This window comes from Centroberyx affinis, unplaced genomic scaffold, assembly GCF_046629955.1.
Source record: "Centroberyx affinis isolate AG114_WGS23_722 - 3 ecotype Tasmania unplaced genomic scaffold, CSIRO-AGI_Caff_v1 ptg004531l_1, whole genome shotgun sequence".
Classification (NCBI taxonomy): domain Eukaryota; kingdom Metazoa; phylum Chordata; class Actinopteri; order Beryciformes; family Berycidae; genus Centroberyx; species Centroberyx affinis.
In genome coordinates, this window is record NW_027282170.1 from 18,373 (window position 1) to 32,862 (window position 14,490).

Sequence of the window (14,490 nt, forward strand, 5' to 3'; positions counted from 1 at the left end):
TCGTTGTCGGCAGGATGCGAATCTGCGTGGGGAAACCCCAATGGACTTGTAGTCCATTGCCTTAACCACCCAGCCAAGACAACTCACTATGCAAGCTCACATATGCAGGGCCTATGGTCGGCATATAAATATTTACGGTAGGAGGAACAAACTTGTCATTAACTTGCTGACGTTAACCTTGATGTGTTTCACAGAGCAATAACCCTATGAAGAAGGTAAAATGTTCATGATGATCACGATCGGTTGGAACACAGTTGCCTGAGTGACTTCAGTTCTGTTTTGTTATTCATGGCCTGACAGCACAGTATAGTATGTTATTTCTGACTGTTTAAAAGTTACAACTGTTCAACATTACTGTATTCTCTATAGAAGAGATCAGAGCAGCTGATCAACTATAGCCACAGAGCTGAGATCATATTCAAATGAACCTAATTAATTTGGTCTATATGCCACTGTGGGACTGTTCACAGTCTGTACTTTTTCACCTCAAAAACCACTTGTTCTCCCAAAGTGAATTCTCAAGTGCAGAGTAATTGGACATGTTTTTGTCTTTTTCTAGGGATAACAACAGAATCTGCTTTTTTGTTGTCACCTCCAATATGGCAGCATTTCCTATGGTGAGCACTTATCACCAGTCTTCAAACATGCCATCATTATTGTATCAAAACTCCTCCACGTTGTCAGCAGGATTGGAACCTGCGCGGGGAAACCCCAATGGATTTCTAGTCCATCGCCTTAACCACTCGGCCACGACAACTCACTCTGCAGTCTACTTCAACACATAGAAATGAAAATTGCTGTTGAGCTAATAACCACTTCTTTCTGGAGTATGGATTTTACCAGTGTTGGTCTATATTCCATGGGTTTCACACTGGTAAAACACAAGGTAGTTTGGCCCCTGTAGTAGAATTAGGTACAACCCCCTGAAATCACTATTTGCAATTTTATAGTCATTTGAAGCTCTATAACTATTTAAACAGCCCATCGTTGTCAGCAGAATTTTAATCTACTTTAATCTATTTTAATCGAGTTCAGTAGAATAGTCTTAGTGGTGTCCCAGTTCTCCAAGTCTGACTGCTGCCTTTCTGTTCTTCACACTGACAGAGAGCTGATGGTTCACTCTAGACTGGTCTGCTCTGGAACCCATAGAAACACAGGGAGGATGATAGATGTACGTGTGTGTGTGTGTGTGTGTGTATATATGTGTGTGTATATGTGTGTGTGTGCTCTTCTTAACCTACCATTTCAAAACCCAAAGATTCCCACCGGAAAAGCAAAATAGCAAAATAAACATTTCTGAGTTTTATGACATTAACTTTTCTGACATTATTTTTCCCATTATTTTTCATCACGAGGCAAATTCAGGTCAGGCAGTCAGTCAGTCAGGGACGCTTAGTGAGATGATGTGCTTCGTCAGATGACCTCTAGAGGTCTTTGACTGCGAGTTGCATTGTTTCCCCATACAGAGGCACCAAATCAAGTTGGTCAGTGTATAGAAATTGATCTAAATGGATCTCTGATACCCGCATCAGGTCATGTTTGTCATTTGGAGATAGACAAATGACAGCAGACCAGCAGCGTCATCATTCTAATAATTTTCTAAAAATTCCACCGCTAGGACCAACTCTAATACTACGAAGCTTTGTGAATATGGCCCAAGATGTCTATTCCGCTTAGACAGATGTTGGTCATCTGTCTAAGTGGACTCATGTGTCTAGTCCACTTATGCTGCTTTTCCACTGCATAGTACCGGCTCAACTCGCCTCGCCTCGACTCGACTCGCTTTTGGTAGTACCACTTTGGTTTTCCACTGCAGATAGTACCCCCTCAATGTGCACCGCCCCCCAAACTGGTCATCATAGCGACGCTGCGACGCTGCATGAAACGCGACACACAGCTACAATGGAGGATATCGAAGCAATGATGTTCTTGATTCTCGGTATGTGGCTGGTAGTCACAGCAAGGAGACAGATTTTATTTCAGAAGAGGCTGAAGGCAGCGAGACAGCAGACTGCTCTCTAGCGGCTCAAGCCGACGCAAGAGGGTAAGCTAGCCTGGTAGCTAACGTTAGCATATACGTCCCGTGTCGCGATGACGATTCTCTGACCAATCAGTCGTCTGCAGTGTTTTTCCGTCACTTTTTGGTATCGCCTCAGCTCGCCTCAGCTCGCTTGGAACCTCGACGGAGGTGCTACAAAAAAAAGTACCAGGTACTAGGTAATATGGTACCTGGTACCTGGCCAGTGGAAAACCAAAAAAGGCGATTAGAGTCGAGTTGAGCCGAGCCGGTACCATGCAGTGGAAAAGCGCCATTAGACAGATGACCAACATCTGTCTAACTGGACTAGACACATGATCTCAGGTAAATGCCATAGGTGGACAAGCTAGTGAAGGCAACAGTGATCCTCTACAATTTCCCATGATGGAACATTGCAACTCCACCAGACAAACAGTCGTTATATACGCTATCCAGCGTCTTAATTTAAGATGCTTTTCAGAAACACCTCACACACTAAAGAGGCTTTGTATGATGGACACTAGGATCATCTTAGCCTACAGATGCTTTCGTGAAACGAGGCCCAGTATTGTACCAGCAGATCACCAGGCTGCATGTCAACATTGTCATTGTTTGGTCTCCTACAGGACTTGTCTTCTTCAACAGAAAACCTCCTGGAGATGCCGGGGATTGAACCCGGGGCCTCATACATGCAAAGCATGCGCTCTTCCAATGAGCTACATCCCCCTGCTGGGAGACAGTGATACAGCAGACCTGGAGAACATCAGCTACACGTGAACAAGGAATGAGGAAATGCTGGTCATACAATCAACAGAGCTGAGATCACATTCAAATAAAGTGATAATTAAATTGGTCAATATGTCACTGCGATGAAGGCACATAAATTATCTGTAAGAGTTTTTGAGGGCCGTACTACTTTCTATTCTTAGTGTTTTACAGTCCCTTAACCACTCGGCCACGACAACTCACATTAATGACAAAACCGACACATAGAAACTAAACTTGGCGTTGAGTGTTGTGATAAACCAATTCTTTCTGGAGTATGGATTTTACCAGTGTTGGTCTATATTCACAATGGTAAAAAAAAGTTTAGCCGCTGTAGTAGAATTATGCACAGAAAGCCCTCAAATCATATATATATTTATACAGTTATTTGAAGCTCTATAACTATTTGAACAGCTCAGTGTTGTCAGCAGGATTTAAACCTACAAGGGACACAATAGATTTTTAATTCATTGCACAAACCTCTCAACCATCAACTCAACATACTATTGTGCTTTGAGTTTATCAGCATTTTAACTCCTCTACAAACACCAAGGCGCTCAAATAAGAGTAAGTATGGGCTGGCAAATGCCGGGTTTCTCTTCTGTGTGTAACTCTTTGTGAAGTCAGTTGTCGTGGCCGAGTGGTTAAGGCGATGGACTAGAAATCCATTGGAGTTTCCCCGCGCAGGTTCAAATCCTGCCGACAACGGTTAACCCTTTGCATAGAGAACTGCTGTATGATGGAATATTTGGAGATTGGCTATCAGTGGCAACCATACAAAATGCCTCCATGTTGGAGCAGTGCCAACAAAATGAGACACAGAAAATGGAAAGTTTCTCTGCCCTTGAAGGGTTGTCAGATTATACTATGCAAGGCTGAAAACAAAAAGGAGCATGTGCTTACATTACTATCTCTAATTTTCTGTCACTCCTCCAACATGGTTGCATTTCCCTCGAAACCATAACCATCTATTGAGAATGTGAAATACCACAACTTGACAGTAATACCTCCCTCTTATGGCAAAATCACTTTGTGTGATCAAGTGGTTTGTGAGATGAACACTACAGACTGTGTTCAGTCCCACAGCTCATTCATGGAGCGCGTTGTTGTGTGTTAAAGGTTGAAACGCTGCATGTTTCAACCTTTGCTTGATTCCCTATCCAAGATAAGGAAGCTATATCAATTAAATGTAACAAACAATGTTCTATACACAAGCTTTGATGTAGTTTTTTAATGTTTAACAGTTATAACTTTTAAACAGTCAGAAATAACATAATATACTGTGCTGTCAGGCCATGAATATCAAAACTGAACTGAAGCAAAGAAGTTTTATTAGAATTAACACGCTCACCTCTGCTTTATGTGCTTTAATCGTCACTCCAACTGATCGTGATTATCATGAACATTTTACCTTCTTCATAGGATTATTGCTATGTGAAACACATCAAGGTTAACGTCAGCAAGTTAATGACAAGTTTGTTCCTCCTACTGTAAATATTTATATGCTGACCATAGGCCCTGCATATGTATGCTTGCATAGAGCATTGTCGTGGCCAAGTGGTTAAGGCTATGGACTAGAAATCCATTGGGGTTTCCTCGTTTTGGACTGTCCTTTCTGTCTCAAACACACAAAATACCAACAATCATATAAATTGATTTTCTAACGCGGATGACTTGGAGCAGCCCAGGCAAATGTGAAGCTTTGAATTTGATTGGCTCTTGCTGGCCATATGCCCAACCATCAATAAGGCCCAGGTTGAAAATAACTAGACTTTTCCTTTAAATGGGAATAACACTAAATTTCAGAGTTCAAAAATGTTATTTCAAGACTAGAAATTCAATTTGCATTACGTAATATTCACAAATACATGTATGAATTTCTCAGGTGGATTTAGGGTCAACAAATGTAAATCTAAACCTGCACAGAGTAGATGAAAGTAAAGTATCTTTTCAAAACCCAAAGATTCTCACCAGTAAAGTCTAACAGCAAAATAAATATTTCAGATTTTTGTAACATTAACATTTTTGACATTATCTTTCCCACAGCGCAGCCATGGTCATCACGAGGCAAATTCAGGTCAGGCAGTCAGTCAGTCAGTCAGTCAGGGACACGATGATGCGCATCACCAGATGGCCTCTAGAGGGCGTCTTTGACTGCGAGATGCAGTGTTTCCCATACAGAGGCACCAAATCAAGTTGGTCAGTGTATAGAAATTGATCTAAATCGATCTCTGATGCGTGCTTCAGGTCATGTTTGTCATTTGGAGATAGACAAATGACAGCAGACCAGCAGCATTGTACTCAAACCACAGAGTCTGCTGGTGTGAAAGCAAAATTGAAACTTAACATTCTACAATTTGGTCCAAGCTCGCCTTTGTTAGTAACAGATTTGTAGACAGTAACACGTCGTCTTCTTCTGCCCTACAAACTTTAACGGTAGGTAATGTTATTACCTTGTGGTGTTTAAGTAACGTTAGTGGAATTAGGTAATTGAACCGTGTCGCAGTGCTCCAGTGCATAGAATTGAACACCTGCGCTTTGGGTCTGTACAGGATCTGTGCTTGTTCACCTTAGGAGCTCTCTTAAGGGCTAAGAAGCTTTGTGAATAGGTTTTATCTTTATTAAGATTTGATCTTACTTTTCAGAGGTAATTCTTAGAAAACGTCATCATTCTAATAATTTTCTTGTAATTTTCTGTAAGAGTTTGAGAGGGCAGTATTACTCGCTATTCTTAGTGTTTTATGGACTGTCATGGAAGAGTTAACATTCAAGTGCAGTATACTTTATCTTTTTCTTGTTTTGTCTAGGGACAAACAACAGACACCACTTATTTGTTGTCATGCAAAGGTTGAAACATGCAGCGTTTCAACCTTTAACACACAACAACTCTCTCCATGAATGAGCTGTGGGACTGAACACAGTCTGTACTGTTCATCTCACAAACCACTTGATCACACAAAGTGAATTCTCCATAATATATGTACAGTATTACTGTACATATTTTGGTGGTTCACGTTCTCAATAGATGGTCAATGTCATGGAAAGTTAAAAAGTGGTTACCAGTGGTTTCGAGGGAAATGCAATCATGTTGGAGGAGTGAGAAAAAAGTTGAGATTTTAATGTAAGCATCTTCCTTCCTGAATGTTTTCAGCCTTGCATAGTACAATCTGACAACCCTTGAAGTGCAGAGAAACTTTTCATTTTCAGTGTTTTATTTTGTTGGCACTCCTCCAACATGGAGGCATTTTCTATAGTTTTCACTGGTAGCCAATCTCCAAACATTCCATCATACAGCAGTTCTGTATGCAAAGAGTTAAGCGTTGTCGGCAGGACTCGAACCTGCGCGGGGAAACCCCAATGGATTTCTAGTCCATCGCCTTAACCACTCGGCCACGACAACTCACTTCACAAAGACTTACACACAGAAGAGAAACCCGGCATTTGCCAGCACATACTTACTCATATTTGAGTGCCTTGGTGTTTGTAGAGGAGTTAAAATGCTGATAAATTCAAAGCACAATAGTATGTTGAGTTGATGGTTGAGAGGTTTGTGCGATGGATTAAAAATCTATTGTGTCCCTCGTAGGTTTACATCATAATCATTACACTGGGCTGTTCAAATAGTCATAAAATCCATACTCCAGAAAGAATTGGTTTATCACAACACTCAACGCCAAGTTTAATTTCTATGCGTCATGAGTTGTCATCGCCGAGTGGTTAAGGCGATGGACTAGAAATCCGTTGGGGTTTCCCCACGCAGATTTGAATCCTGCCAACAACGCTAGTATTCATACAATACCAATCTGTACAGCAGAGCATTTACAAATGCTGCCATGTTGGTGGAGTGACAACCAATTGGTGGAATCTGTTCTTCCTGACAAGACAAGAAAATGATCAAGTATACTGCACTTGAATGTTAACTCTTCCATGACAGTCCCCCACTGAGAAAATAAGACACTCAGAATATAGAGTAATACCACCCTCACAATCTCTTACACATAATTTACGTGCCTTCATGGCAGTGACATATTGACCAAATTAATTATCAGTGTATTTGAATGTGATCTCAGCTCTGTTGATTGTATGACCAGCATTTCCTCATTCCTTGTTCACGTGTAGCTGATGTTTTCCAGGTCTGCTGTATCACTGCCTCCCAGCAGGGGGATGTAGCTCAGTGGAAGAGCGCATGCTTTGCATGTATGAGGCCCCGGGTTCAATCCCCGGCATCTCCAGGAGGTTTTCTGTTGAAGAAGACAAGTCCTGTTGGAGACCAAACAATGACAATGTTGACATGCAGCCTGGTGATCTGCTGGTACGATACTGGGCCTGATTTCCCAAAAGCATCTCTAGGTTAAGATGATCCTGGTATCCATCTTACGAAGCCTCTTTAGTGTGTGAGGTGATTCCAAAAAGCATCTTGACTTAAAGTGATCGTAGGTAAGAACTGTCTCTGACCGGTGGGCACCAGTGGGCTGGTGGAGCTGCAATGTTCTAACGTGGGAAATTGTAGAGGAGAACTGTTGCATTTATGACGCCCACCAATGTGTAGTCACATTTGTGTTAATGTTTTTTGTTTCCATGTGTAGTCAACGTGTTTCCACAGTATGTACACTATATACAGTACATTCTAGCCTTCATGTCATGAGTAATTAACATGCTTCCACTATGTACGCTATGTACATTCTAGATTGTAGCCAGCCGGGGGCAGTGTGGCGTTTTACTTCGCTCTAGGACGGTCTTCACGACGGGAGTGGTGCTTTACGGTCTCCCTCTTTCTGCTGAGCGAGGCTAAACGAACAGAAGTGAAGTTGCCCTGTCTCATTTATTTCTCCTGTTTGCATGTTTGTGGAGTAGTAATCTAAGTTAACGAAGTTTTGCTATATAAACATGTTGCTTAATATCTGAGTAACCAGGAAATAGATTCTTGTAAGGATACATTGATGTGGTTGTGTGTAATTGAGTAGTTGGATTTTCCGGTGTGCCGTGTTCGTTATAAGATGGCGCCACAGTCAGCTTTGTTCTTGATATTCAAGTCACGTCAATCAGAGTTTTATTTTTGGCTCCATGAACATTTGGGTTGACTTCATAATATTTTCCTAATGTGTAAGATTGTTAAAATGTTTAGGTAGATTTGAGGTTAAGGTTAAAAGTAAAGTTAAAAGCTCTAAGCTCATATACTTAATGGCCATATACAAATAGTAGCAGTATGTTAGGTTTTATTTTAAGGTTACATGAGACAACCTGGAAGTGTAACAGTTATTGTTATTATTTTATTTTGGTTGGCTGAACCAACAGAACTTATAACTCAGTAAACAGACTGAATGTTGAAATGTGGAAATAGACAACATGTGTGGCTGTATTTTATTTTGGAGAATATGTCTTTTTCATATGAGACATACAGTATGACACTGCATAAATGAACATATTGAAACAATATAGTAAAAGAAAAAGGTTTATATTGCATATGGTGAATAAACTCTTTCTGCTGAGCGAGGCTAAATGAACAGAAGTGAAGTTGCCCTGTCTCATTTATTTCTCCTGTTTGCAGAAACTATTATCTGTCTATTTGGTACCAGCTGGTACCTGTAACACCTTCACTAGCTTGTCCACCTTTGGCATTCACCTGAGATCATGTGTCTAGTCCACTTAGACAGATGTTGGTCATCTGTCTAAGTGGACTAGACATCTGGGGCCATATTCACAAAGCTTCCTAGTACTCTAACGGCCCTGCCCCACTACAGCCATCGAAGGAATGATTCCTTAACCAGCACTGAAAGATGCTCCACTGATCGCATTGCGTTCGCGTTGCGTCCAATGGCTGCGTCCAAGCTACAAAATCGCTAAGGTTCAATTCTTGATGGCTGACGCACGCGTTCTCCCTCATTGAAATATAGTTGAATTGATTGTTTTCTGGTGTATCCATTCAAAAGTCAATGCGCTCTGTGGAGCAGGGAGAACGTCACGCTGGCACAACGGTGATGGCAATGCGACATGACGCTGGTAGTGGAGGTCTAACGTAAGAGTTGGTCCTAGCCGTGAAATTCTAAGAAAATTATTACAATGATGACGTTTTCTAAGAATTTTCCCTTAAAAGTAAGATTAAATCTTAATAAAGATAAAACCTATTCACAAAGCATCTTAGCCCTTAAGAGAGCTCCCAAGGTGAACAAGCACAGATCCTGTACAGACCCAAAACGCAGGTGTTCAATTCTATGCACTGAAGCACTGCGACATGGTTCAATTACCTAATTCCACTAACGTTACTTAAATACCACAAGGTAATAACATTACCTACCGTTAAAGTTTGTAGGGCAGAAGAAGACGACGAGTTACTGTCTACAAATCTGTTAATAACACAGGCGAGTTTGGAACAGATTGTAGAATGTTAAGTTTCACTTTTGTTTTCACACCGGCAGACTCTGTGGTTTGAGTACAATGCTGCTGGTCTGCTGTCATTTGTCTATCTCCAAATGACAAACATGACCTGATGCGTGCATCAGAGATCGATTTAGATCAATTTCTATACACTGACCAACTTGATTTGGTGCCTTTGTATGGGAAACACTGCATCTTGCAGTCAAAAACGCCCTCTAGAGGCCATTTGATGAAACGCATCATCGTGTCCCTGACTGACTGACTGACTGCCTGACCTGAATTTGCCTCGTGATGACCATGGCTGCGCCGTGGGAAAGATAATGTCAGAAATGTTAACGTCACAAAAATATGAAATATTTATTTTGCTATTAGACTTTACTGGTGAGAATCTTTGGGTTTTGAAAAGGTACTTTACTTTCATCTACTCTGTGCAGGTTTAGATTTACATTTGTTGTTTCTAAATCCACCTGAGAAATTCATACATGTATTTGTGAATATTAAGTAATGCAAATTGAATTTCTAGTCTTGGAATACAATTTTTGAACTCAGTGTTATTCCCATTAAAAGGAAAAGTCTGGTTATTTTCAACCTGGGCCTTATTGATGGTTGGGCATATGGCCAGCAAGAGCCAATCAAATTCAAAGCTTCACATTTGCCTGGGCTGCTCCAAGTCATCCGCGTTGGAAAATCAATTTATATGATTGTTGGTATTTTTTGTGTTTGAGACAGAACGCACAGTCCACAATGGGGAAACCCCAATGGATTTCTAGTAGTTCCAGTAGTAATGTAATGTTTAGTAATAGTAATGTAAGCACATGCTCCTTTTTGTTTTCAGCCTTGCATAGTATAATCTGACAACCCTTCAAGGGCAGAGAAACTTTTCATTTTCTGTGTCTTATTTTGTTCGCACTGCTCCAACATGGAGGCATTTTCTATAGCTACCACTGGCAACCAATCTCCAAACATTCCATCATACAGCAGTTCTGTATGCAAAGAGTTAACCGTTGTCGGCAGGATTCGAACCTGCGCGGGGAAACCCCAATGGATTTCTAGTCCATCGCCTTAACCACTCGGCCACGACAACTCACTTCCAAAGAGTTACACACAGAAGAGAAACCCGGCATTTGCCAGCCCATACTTACTCATATTTGAGCGCCTTGGTGTTTGTAGAGGAGTTAAAATGCTGATAAACTCAAAGCACAATAGTATGTTGAGTTGATGGTTGAGAGGTTTGTGCGATGAATTAAAAATCTATTGTGTCCCTCAAAGGTTTAAATCCTGCTGACAACACTGGGCTGTTCAAATAGTTATAGATCTTCAAATAACTGTATAAATATATATATGATTTGAGGGCTTTCTGTGCATAATTCTACTACAGCGGCTAAACTTTTTTTACCATTGTGAATATAGACTAACACTGGTAAAATCCATACTCCATACTAAAGAATTGGTTATCACAACGCCAAGTTTAATTTCTAGTCGGTTTTGTCATTAATGTGAGTTGTCGTGGCCGAGTGGTTAAGGCGATGAACTAGAAATCGATCGGGGTTTCCCCGCGCAGGTTGGAGTCCTGCCGACAACGCTAGTCTTCATACTATACCAATGGCACAGCAGAGCATTTACAAATGCTAACTATAGAAATGCTGCCATGTTGGTCGAGTGACAACAAATTAGTAGAGTCTGTTGTTCCTCCCTAGACAAGACAAGCAAATGATCAACTACACTGCACTTGAATGTTAACTCTTCCATGACTGTCCTCCACCGACACCATGGGTGCATTCCATTTGGTAACGATTTCTCCTCCTCTCCTCGTCGGTGAAAGGTCACGGAGGAAACGAGGAGAAGATGCGAGGAGGCGAGTGAACCCGGTTTGTCAATTGGAACGTCGTCACACGCGCCATATTGAACTGACGTGTCAAGCGTTGCGTTGAGGCTCCTCCCGCGCAGGATGACAGCTGTCTAAATTATTCTAAGGCTCATGTTTTATCCACATAAAAACGTTTAACAAAGTTCAGATTAATGTTTAATTCATCTAAATTATGCCAGCCTCTAGTGAGCCTTGTCTACCTCATGAAGGTAGAACACTTAAAAAAAATCCTAATGCCTAAAAAGCGTTTCTGTTTCTGTTTTTATTCAGTTTTTTTGTTATTCTGTCTGCTGTATGCTACATTTTAATTTTGTGAAGCACTTCGTAGCACTGATAAGAAAGGTGCTATACAAATTGTCCAACTTTTATCCTTTATGCGACTTGGATTAGACAACGATCATGTGGCTGTTTGACATCTCACTGGCAATGAACCAAAGTGCTTTCTTTTTAGTCCTAAATAAATAAATACATTCCCAAATAACCATACATCTAGCTGTAAGAGCAAAATGTGCGATTTAAAACAACAAAATGCTGTTAATGAGGTTTAGTAAGAATTTATTCTCCCGAAGAGAAATTCCATGGCAACACACACAAACACAATTCATAAGCATGATGAATACTGAATGAGAGACACATCAAACAAACGCAGCAAACCAGCTGGTGATCCAGAGAAGACACAGAAGTGATTCCAGCAAAAGACAAACATACCGGCCTTTATGATGAAAATATGTCCTGCCATGGCAACGGTCATTACGCACCGTGACCACAGTTATGAATATGGTGAGAATGGAAATGGAGGAAGGCTATGCCTAAAAGGCAGAGAAATTTGAATTTTATTTATTTTTTTATATTAAAAAAATAAAATAAAATTGTCTCTAATATAGTTGAATATAGTCGGTCGCTTCCCGGAGAAACCCCAGCAGCTCCCTCTCCTCTTCGCCTCTTGGCTGCCGGGGGACCCGAGGAAGCCGCGGAGGTCACACATGGGAGCGGGCAGCAGCATCTGATGGCCCCGGTTGCTCATCAGGGGGACTGGGATCGGGGCTGGATGGGGAGCGCACAGCGGCTGACTCCGGCTGCTGGTCCACACGAGTCTATTAAAGCGGGAGGGAGCGCATGGTAAAAGAGTTGCATGTGTGCATTTATAGGCTATTTCTATATGTCCTAATGAACGGATTTCATTCAGGCTTATTAGATCATGGAATGTCATTCATATTAATGATAAATCCTATAAAATAACTCCATATAAAATTCACGTTACTTGCCCCCCACTCACCCTCTCTATGCTCTGGAGGATCAGCTGGCGTGTCTCCTCTGTCCCTATAATCACATTCAAGCCTTAAGATCATTTCCTGATGCCTATTTGGGAAAAGTTTGACATCCTACAACTACAACAGATCTGTCAGTATATGAACTTTTAACGTATAACCCTTCATTAACAAATGTTCGGCTAACATTTAAAACCTCTGCTATTTCTGTTTGAACAATATATAACAAGTTGGGGCTACTTACACCTGTGGATGTTTTTTCTGCCAATGTCTGCACGTTTTCTGATGGTATGGAGGTGGGCTTATATCCGCACGTGCTAATGGTTGATTGACTTCACTCATTATTTCCGCATCGAGGATACACCTGAGTATCCTCCGACCACGCCTTATTGGAGGATGGAGGCGAGGAGACTTGAAGGATCCTTCATGCGTGTTTTAACCAATTGGAACATCCTTAATGATGGCAGCTCATTTTTGGATGCCGGGTCAGCGAGGAGATGAGGTCGCGAGGACGGAGGAGGAGACACGAGACAATGCACCCGAGGAGACATGAAGGATCCTTCATGCGTTTTTTTGACCAATTGGAACGTCCTTCATGATGGCGGCTCATTTTTGGATGCCGAGTCAGCGAGGAGACGAGGCCGCAAGGACGGAGGAGAGGACGCATTTTGGCCAAATGGAATGCACCCCCTAAAACACTAAGAATAGAGAGTAATACCTCCCTCACAAACTCTTACAGATAATTTATGTGCCTTCATGGCAGTGACATATTGACCAAGTTAGTTTATTTGAATGTGATCTCAGCTCTGTTGATTGTATGACCAGCATTTCCTCATTCCTTGTTCACGTGCAGCTGATGTTTTCCAGGTCTGCTGTATCACTGCCTCCCAGTAAGGGGATGTAGCTCAGTGGAAGAGCGCATGCTTTGCATGTATGAGGCCCCGGGTTCAATCCCCGGCATCTCCAGGAGGTTTTCTGTTGAAGAAGACAAGTCCTGTTGGAGACCAAACAATGACAATGTTGACATGCAGCCTGGTGATCTGCTGGTACAATACTGACCCTCGTTTCACGAATGCACTGAAGCACTGCGACACAGTTCAATTACCTAATTCCACTAACGTTACTTAAATACCACAAGGTAATAACATTACCTACCGTTAAAGTTTGTAGAGAAGCAGTAGACGTGTTACCGTCTACAAATACGTTACTAACACAGGCGAGTTTGGAGCAATGTTAATTTTCACTTTTGTTTTCACACCGGCAGACTCTGTGGATTGAGTACAATGCTGCTGGTCTGGTCTTTAATTTCTATGTGTTGAAGTTGATTGCAGAGTGAGTTGTCGTGGCCGAGTGGTTAAGGCGATGGACTAGAAATCCATTGGGGTTTCCCCGCGCAGGTTCGAATCCTGCCGACAACGTGGAGGTGTTTTGATACAATAATGATGCCATGGTTGAAGAGTGGTGATAAGTGCTCACCATAGGAAATGCTGCTGGAGGTGACGACAAAATAGCAGATTCTGTTGTTATCCCTAGAAAAAGACAAGAACATATCCAATTACTCTGCACTTGAGAAGAAAACAAGTTTTTTTTGAGGTGAACAAGTACAGACTGTGTACAGTCCCACAGTGGCATACAGACCTAATTAATTAGGTTCATTTGAATATGATCTCAGCTCTGTGGCTGTAGTTGATCAGCTGCTCTGATCTCTTCTATAGAGAATACAGTAATGTTGAACAGTTGTAACTTTTAAACAGTCAGAAATAACATATACTATACTGTGCTGTCAGGCCATGAATAGCAAAACAGAACTGAAGCAAAGAAGTTTTATTAGAATTAACATGCTTACCTCTGCTTTATATGCTTTAATCATCACTCAGGCAACTGTGTTCCAACCGTTCGTGATCATCATGAACATTTTACCTTCTTTATAGGATTATTGCTATGTGAAACACATCAAGGTTAACGTCAGCAAGTTAATGACAAGTTTGTTCCTCCTACCGAAAATATTTATATGCTGACCATAGGCCCTGCATATGGGAGCTTGCCTAGTGAGTCGTCTTGGCCGAGCAGTTAAGGCGATGGAATAGAAATCCATCGTCCTCTTTCGAAAAAGCTCCATGACCAGAGCCGTGGTAAAATACGGGTAAATATTGGAGATGCATTTGAAAGCTGGAGACTGTGAACATATCTTATCCAAC

General features: G+C 41.5%; 9 non-coding genes across 9 annotated transcripts; 5 read left to right on the forward strand and 4 right to left on the reverse strand.

Moving 5' to 3' along the window:
• Nucleotides 1–675: 675 nt before the first annotated feature.
• Nucleotides 676–757, reverse strand: trnas-aga (transfer RNA serine (anticodon AGA)). Its single transcript has one exon. It is a non-coding gene; the product is annotated as a tRNA-Ser (tRNA).
• Nucleotides 758–2,671: 1,914 nt separating this feature from the next.
• trnaa-ugc (transfer RNA alanine (anticodon UGC)) lies at nt 2,672–2,743 on the reverse strand. Its single transcript has one exon. It is a non-coding gene; the product is annotated as a tRNA-Ala (tRNA).
• Nucleotides 2,744–3,408: 665 nt separating this feature from the next.
• On the forward strand, nt 3,409–3,490 carry trnas-aga (transfer RNA serine (anticodon AGA)). Its single transcript has one exon. It is a non-coding gene; the product is annotated as a tRNA-Ser (tRNA).
• Nucleotides 3,491–6,100: 2,610 nt separating this feature from the next.
• On the reverse strand, nt 6,101–6,182 carry trnas-aga (transfer RNA serine (anticodon AGA)). The gene has a single exon. It is a non-coding gene; the product is annotated as a tRNA-Ser (tRNA).
• Nucleotides 6,183–6,942: 760 nt separating this feature from the next.
• Nucleotides 6,943–7,014, forward strand: trnaa-ugc (transfer RNA alanine (anticodon UGC)). The gene has a single exon. It is a non-coding gene; the product is annotated as a tRNA-Ala (tRNA).
• A 3,145-nt stretch (nt 7,015–10,159) lies between these two features.
• trnas-aga (transfer RNA serine (anticodon AGA)) lies at nt 10,160–10,241 on the reverse strand. Its single transcript has one exon. It is a non-coding gene; the product is annotated as a tRNA-Ser (tRNA).
• Nucleotides 10,242–10,657: 416 nt separating this feature from the next.
• On the forward strand, nt 10,658–10,739 carry trnas-aga (transfer RNA serine (anticodon AGA)). Its single transcript has one exon. It is a non-coding gene; the product is annotated as a tRNA-Ser (tRNA).
• A 2,447-nt stretch (nt 10,740–13,186) lies between these two features.
• trnaa-ugc (transfer RNA alanine (anticodon UGC)) lies at nt 13,187–13,258 on the forward strand. Its single transcript has one exon. It is a non-coding gene; the product is annotated as a tRNA-Ala (tRNA).
• Nucleotides 13,259–13,628: 370 nt separating this feature from the next.
• Nucleotides 13,629–13,710, forward strand: trnas-aga (transfer RNA serine (anticodon AGA)). The gene has a single exon. It is a non-coding gene; the product is annotated as a tRNA-Ser (tRNA).
• The last annotated feature ends 780 nt before the right edge of the window (nt 13,711–14,490 follow it).